An 8209-nucleotide genomic window follows, 5' to 3' on the forward strand; every position below is an offset into this window, starting at 1 on the left:
ATGTCTCTGGTTTGCTGCATGAGAAGTCTGAGCAATTTGTCTGCTTTGTCACTGCCTCACAACTGCTTAATCTATACAATTATTTGTGAGGTACGATATCTGAATTCTAGGAGTCTGATTTGACAAGACGATTGTATATTGTCTCAGCTATGACATGAAATATTTACTTGGATTAAGAAAAGTAACTACAACAAACCACAGATCTGAAAAGCTCATGAAAATCCAGAAAAATGGTATAATATTTTTGTTACTTGGTGCCAGACATGCCTCTATGACACTCTTTTTTTCCTACATGATTTGGCTTAATCCTCTAGAATTGCCTCTTCACATGATAATGATTTTGAAGTATCATTTTGTACAGGAAAGGTAGGAAGATAGTTCTGACTTTCCTGTAGCCTGAACATTTTGTTCTTTATTACTGATGAGTTAGATTAGGGGCCCATGAGAAAGAAATCCTCTGCTTACAGTTTTAAATTACTGAGGATTGGAAAATCCTACACAAAATGTTCCTTGGTACATTGCAACCTTGTTTCTCCCCCATTACACACATATTTTGATTGAAGGCACTGCAGGACATCTACGTATCACCTGACCCTGCATTCCTTGTCGCTGACACTGGCTGAGTTGGTGCAGTGGGTGGCGGAAATATTCCTGGAGGCCATTCTTTTCCTTGGTGGCTGGCGATAACTTAATTACGCACAATAGTGACTTTGAATTGCACAGAAACACCCCACTAAACACAAAGAAGATGACCTGCTGTCAGCTCACCTTCCCTTTAGCTGGATCCCCCAAATCCCTAGTCATTTCAACACAACCTGACATGAGGGCAAGTATGACAAAAGGGAGGAAGGGGCGGAAAGGTCAGCAATTCTAAAACTAGGCAAAAAAAAAAAAAAGCTTCATTTTTGTCAATTTCATATTATGATACTGTGAACACAGTGCTGGGGGCCGGGGTCTTCCTCATGTGCAAGTGGGGAGTCCTGAGTATTAAACTTCATTACCATCACGGTAAGTCTGCCTCTGGGGCTAGATCATGAAAGGGTTTGAAAACTTGGCAGAGAGAGTTGGGTTTGATTCAGTCTGTGTCTAATACATACAAGGGATGTTATTATGACCAGATAGTTTAGAAATTCAGGTTGAGTGAAAAATATGTAAGATGGTCTTCATATCCTTACATTGTCAACCCAGTACTTATCAAATTATCTTGTTATAATACCAGGGTTCTTCAGAGAAAAATGTTTCATCTTTGCTAAAGTTTTCCTAATAATGGGATATTAGGGGAATATGGATTGGTTTTGTTAGAATTAAGTATATTAGCAATGCATTAAATCATCCCCTGGCTATATCAGATGGCTATCACTTCCCTAAAACACCAACATAGAAATTCCAGCTCAATCTTTCTTGAAGGTCATCACAACTTTCAGACTTGCAAAATCCAGTACCCTTATTTTGATGTATTTTTTATTCTGTATAAACAAATTACCAGCCGCAACCCTGCTTCTTCATTGGTTCAAATGAAGTGGGTATCAGAACACACTGCTAAACTGCTTGTCCTTTAGCTGGCATTCTCAGGAACAGCTCCTGTGGTTGCCAAGACTGAAAGAATAATGCTGCCGTGGAAGAAGCAGCCTCAGAGATTAATTTGTCTGATGATTTGAGGTGGAGAAATTTGCGCCACCAAAGAAATGGAAACATTGAGAAGTCAGTGGAATGCTGACCCTTCTGGCAACAGCAGTAAACTGTCCCCTTGAAATGGAGATGTGGCCAGAAATAGCAATCCTAGTTGCATTTATTCCTCTCCCTCCAGCTTCGTGATGCCATGCTAGACATGGGCCATTGCACATTTGGGTTGAGTTGGTGAATGGTCCCCATTCTGACTATAGATTTGCATATTTAATTGCTTATTGTGCCTTTCATTTAGGTTATCACCGGTACTTCAAATTAACGTGTCTACCACCAAAACTTAGATTTTAGTCACTGATCTAATGCTTTCAAATCTGCTCCCCAATTTGCATCAGTAAACATGACTGCCTCCAGTCAAGTATCTAGTTTTGTGAACACTGTCCTCTCTGCCTCCATTTTCTTATAACTTCTCATTATTGTTCTCATGTTTCCCATGGTAGCTTCCTCAAAGGATTCCCTGCCCTCAGCATTTCTTTCTCAAATCCACACTACTAAACACAACCAGAATATTTTTAAAAAGCAAAACCAAATCTAACCAAATCTAACCATGTCAGTCATGACCTTAAAATCATGTAATGGTTCCTTCTTGCCATCGGCATAAGAACCAATTTTCATAAAGGCATAAAAGGGTTTCTCTGTCTGGTCCTTGCCAATTTTTCCAAATTTGTTGACTGTCCCAGTAAAACTCTACCCCCTGCCTCATTCTAGCCACACCAAAGTACTGTAGTCCCCATGATTCACAGTTTTGCCTTCTGAAATTTCAGTTACCCATGGTCAACCTTGGTTGACCAACCCTGGGAGCAGATGGTCCGCCTTCTGACATATCATCAGAAGGTCAAATAGTAGCCTAATGCCATAGTCACAAAGACTTGGTAATTCACCTCATTTGATCTCATCACATAGGTATTTTCTCATCTCATTCAACACAAAGAGAGAAAGGGCAAGTACAGTACAGTAAGATATTTTGAGAGCTCACATTCACATAACTGTTATTACAGTATCTTGTTATAATTGTTCCAGTATTAGTTATTATTGTTAATCTCTTACTGTGCTACTTATAAATTAAACTTTATCAGTTAACTTTATCACTTAAACTTTATGTATAGGAAAAAATATAGCACATATAGGGTTCAATACTATCCATGTTTTCAGCTATCCCCTGGGGGGGGTCTTAGAACATCTCACTGTGGATAAGGTGGGACTACTATAATTTGCTCTTTATCCTCTATGCCTTTGCATAAACTATTTCTGTCTACCTGGAATGTTGTTACCTCACTTGTCTACAACAAGGCTAACATTTCTTCATCTTGCAACCTGTGTCCTAAGTATTTTTTTTAAAAGTCCCTTATGTAAGTCATCAAACTATATTGAAAGTATGTGTTTCATTGTCTATAAGGACAGGAACTGTCTTATTCACTTTGTATTCCTAATGCCCAGGCCACTCTCGAAATATGTTAACTAATCAAAAAAGGAATGTGTATTTGATGAATGAATAAATGTAAGCTGTAACTGCCACAGGCCACTCACTCACCTACCAAGAGAGATGCTATTTTTTTTTAATCCATCAGGTATGTGTAAAGCAGGTAAAGTTTGCTGAAAAACACCCTACAGACACAGCATAAAATATGGTTGTTCAGACAAAGGAAGCAAGATAATCATACCAAATATTAAATACTCTTGTGTTTGATTTTTTTCTAACTGACTGTAGAGAATCCCTATGTTAGATTCATCTAGTATGTGTTGTGTGAGAGGGCTACACAGCGAGTAGAATCCATAAGTGAGATATATGGAGGGTCTTTGGGGAAGATCCAGTAGAAATGGGACATGAGAAATGGATTTAAGAGATATTTGGGACTGGTGACCATTTGGTTATAGAAGAAATTAAATAAGATTTAGTAACATGATCATACGGCTATGGGAGAAGACAATACTAGTGCTCAGTCTTATTATGATGCAATCTTAATTGAGATTATATGATTTAGAGTGGGTGCAGCTCCCAGTATAAAATTAAAAATTTTTTTAATCATCCAGTTGATAGCAATTACATTTTAGGGCTATTTGTTTTGTTTTGTTTTTTTGGATAAATGACTTATTAAAACCATTCTGTATTTAAAATATTTTAAAATGTTATTTTACTAATTTTGTATTTCACAGATAATTGAAAAAAATGCAGCAGTATGTAAAGATATGTAAGATATAGTGGATCAGTTTATAGATAATGTGTGATCATTCATAGTTCTTATAGTGCCCAAAGGGGTCTTTGTATTAAGAATAAAAGCTGTTTACTTCTCACATACAATCATTTTGGAAATCCTTGAGAACAGCAATATTAATCCATTTCTGTAGCATATGTCGGTTTCTTCAGCACTATCATAGTTTGCCATGTAAATGTATATTTTGAAGCAAATTAAAAAAAAGAACATATATTTAGCTTATTAATCTTTCTCCTCCAAACCTTTGTGATTTATTACACAAAATATTATAAAAATAAACTTTAAAGGAAGAATTTGAAGTAGGCTTTGTTCTACATAAGGGAGACACTAAAATGGGTGGATCATTGGCCTATTAAATGTCTAAAATAACTGCTTTGGTTTATTATCTTTAACAAATGTATCTAGAGTTCCTATGTATGCGTCCAATTTTTTTACAAGCTTGTTGAATAATATGAGACCGGAAGTACAATTGGATATTCCTAATCACTTAAGCAATGTTTCTGCCTCTACATTTAGGTTTCATCCAAGAACTAATTGAGGGTGAAGCTTTCTTAATTAACCACATATCAATAGGTTGAGAATCTAAATGTACTAGTACATTAATTATCTTAATTTAACCATACATATCCCCATAAAGCTAAAACTATTCACTTACTAGTAATCCTGATATTTCTGTATTTTAAATAATGCAAGTTAAGACCAATGTGTGAAGGGCTCAAAACCTAGTCTTAAATGGATTATGTTTGCAAAAGCTTTGCCTCAGGTATTTTCATAAACCTGAGTCTGCAAAATTTTTAATTGGAAGGATATAACCTAGGAGAATATTTAAAAGCAATGCTCTGAGAGTGGCAGTAATCTACAGTGTCTCCTTATTACTACACTTGTGAAATCCAAATTCTCATATCTAGTAAAAATTTCCTTCAGCGATCCATCTCATTTTTTGTCTCATCTTTCATTTTGAATGTATCTTCAACCAAAATGATGTTTGTTTACTTTGACATTAATTTTTATATTTTTCAATTTAAATTTCTTTTCTAATTTAAAGGTTTTATATACACAGCATAAAAAAGATAACATCATTAAGCTTTATGAAATCCTTGCTCTCCATTTGTGCATTGAATCCATACTGAAGAATGTAACTCCTGAAATTGCCCCTCCCTTCACTTTCATTCCTGCAACATTAATTTTTTCCCTTTCTTTTGGGTCAATATCACACTGATATAAAGAAGTTATAATAACTCTATCATTTAAAACAAAATTCCCTTTATTCTATTAGCTTGTCTGGTTCTTTCTGCTGCCTTTATTATATCTAGCATTTTATGCTGTTTTTTAATAGCATAAAATATTTAATATTTAAAATATAATATATATATAATATAATATATATTATATATATATAATATAATTATATATTATATTATATAAGAAAATATTTAATATTTAAAATATAATAGCATAAAATATTTTAATATTTAAAATATAATATTTTGCTCAATATTATATTTTCCAGATCTTTTCATTTTGAAGATTTAGAGCACTCATTTCTGCTGTATGGTGTTCCTTTGTATGAAAATACCATAACTTATTTACCCATTTCACTATTGAAGACCAGATAAATTCCTAGTTTTTTGTTTATACTTAGAATGCTTCAGTGAAAACATTTGATTTTTATTCCTGGAGTGTAATATGAATGAGAGACTCACAAGACTATACAATTAGAAGTGGGATTCCTGGGTCATAAGTTATGACAAATTTAGATATACTAGATATTGGGAAATTTTTCTGTTGGTTGGTACCATTTTACAACCTTGCTAGCAGGTGCAAGTTTTCCAGTTTCCTCACATCCTTGCCAGTATGCTTGTAAATTTGATGGGCAAGAAATGGTATGCTATTTTTGTCAGTTTTATTGAAAGTATGATTTATATGCAAAAAATTTATGCCTTCCTGGGGTTGGTTCTTGGATCCCTAGATGATGGGATGGACAAGAGAAGCCATGGAATGGGACCACCCCCTTCCTGTTTGTGGCATTGAGTGCTCTAATGCTGGAAGTGCTGGGCAGAGAAGGGAGATAGCTGTCTGACTCAGGCTGTGGGAGCTCAGTTTCTAGATCCTTGGGAGGTAGGACCCTCACACTCATGCTCCCCCAAAATTCACAGAATACCACTGGGGCCAGAGAGGTCTTTGCTGGGCTCAAAGCTAGCTCACTCACTCACCCCCACCTCCCAGAGAAGGGACAGATTTATATCCTCAGGTGACCCTGAGCTCTTGGGACCCAGGACTGACACCCATTTCAATCTATCTTAGAGACTGTGGAGGAGGCCCAAGAGAATCAGAATATTTTTAAGACCGTTTGGTAAGTTTTGTTAAAGGTATATTGCTGTGAAACAACTGTCACTATGAAGATATGGAACATTTAAATGACCCCAACAAGTTGCCTCTTCCTCACTCAGCACCTCATACCCACCACTGGCTTAACAAAAGCTGATATGCTTTCTGTCACTGCAGACTAATTTTTCCCCCTAGAGTTTCAAAAAAAGGAAATCATACAACATATACTCAAATACGTCTTACTTCACTCACCATAATATTTATGACATTTATCCAGGTTGTCATGTGTGTAAATAGTTCATCCCCTTTTTGCTTCTAGGTAAGGATCTATTTTATGTATGCATTAAAATGTATTTGTCTATTCATCTGTTGATTGACATTTTGGTTGTTTTCACTTTTGGTTATGCTAATAAAGCTAATATAGATATCGTATATGTGAATTCTTGTGACATATGTTTTCTTTTCCTTAGGTAATACTTAGGAGAATGACTCTGCCATATGGCAAGCATATGTTTAAGCTTTAAAGAAAATGCCAAAGGATATTCTAAAATGGTTGTACTATTTTACATTCCCACCAATAATACGTGAGTTCCAGATGCTTCTTATCCTCACCAACACCAACACTAATACTACTGATATTGATGACCTTTTATGAGTTTATTTCAAATATCATCTTTGGAAAAATGTCTTTTTAAATGTTTGGTCATTAATTCATAGACTTTTATATTTAAGTATATTTCTAAAAAAAATTTTGTTCATATTGACAGTTAAGGGTCAAGGTTTATTGTTTCTATGTGGATATACAGTTGTTCAGGAAAAATATATTAAAAAGCAATCCTTTATCCATTGGATTATATTAGCACCTTTGCTGAAAGTCATTGACCGTATATGTGTATATCTATTTCTGCACTCCCCATTCTGTTGCACTGATCTATATGTCTATCCATTTGGCAATACCACATCATCATGATTATTGCACTTGATTACTGAAATTCAGAAGTGTACTTAATTCTCTTGCTTCAAAATTATTTTGGCTGTTCTAGGTCTTCCAAGTTTTTATTAAAACAATTAGAAACATCCTGTTATTTCTACAAAAATCTTGTATCTTTAGAGGAATTTGTCCAGTTTTTCTAAGATGTCAAATTTATTGGTACAATTTGGTTGGGATTGAGTTGAGCTGATACATAAACATTGAGGGAATTAATATTTCAATGTTATGGAATCTTCCAATCCATGAACATTATATATTTCTTTACTTTTCTATGATTTCTTTAAATTTTCAGTAATTTTTTGTGCTTTTCAAAGTTCTTACATGTCTTTGTGAAGTGACATGGAAACTTCACAATTCATGGAGCACTGGGTAGAATACCTGTAAGGCTCTGGGCTCAGTAGTGGGGAATAATCAACACTAAAGTGAACATCTCTTCAGTCACACCTAACAAACCTTAAAAACAAAACCCCAAATTATCAAAAATTTTCTAAGTAACTGTAACTCAGAACAAACTCAAGAATATTTATAGGACTATAGAAATACCTTCCACGTAAGAAGTTAAAGTTCAAAATATTTGAGGTTCAATAAAAAACAACCAGGCAGGCACAGAAGTAGGAAAATATAAACCATAAAAAGGAGAGGAAGAAAGCAATCAATGAAAAGTAACTCAGCAATACAAAGTGAAAACAAAAAAATTCACTGGATAAGGACATAGCAATAGAAACTATCCCCCCAAATTATCAAAAATTTTCTAAGTAACTGTAACTCAGAACAAACTCAAGAATATTTATAGGACTATAGAAATACCTTCCACGTAAGAAGTTAAAGTTCAAAATATTTGAGGTTCAATAAAAAACAACCAGGCAGGCACAGAAGTAGGAAAATATAAACCATAAAAAGGAGAGGAAGAAAGCAATCAATGAAAAGTAACTCAGCAATACAAAGTGAAAACAAAAAAATTCACTGGATAAGGACATAGCAATAGAAACTATCC

The sequence above is a fragment of the Enhydra lutris genome, unplaced genomic scaffold (assembly GCF_002288905.1).
Source record: "Enhydra lutris kenyoni isolate GAN:26980312 unplaced genomic scaffold, ASM228890v2 scaffoldscaffold11, whole genome shotgun sequence".
NCBI classification, from domain to species: Eukaryota; Metazoa; Chordata; class Mammalia; order Carnivora; family Mustelidae; genus Enhydra; species Enhydra lutris.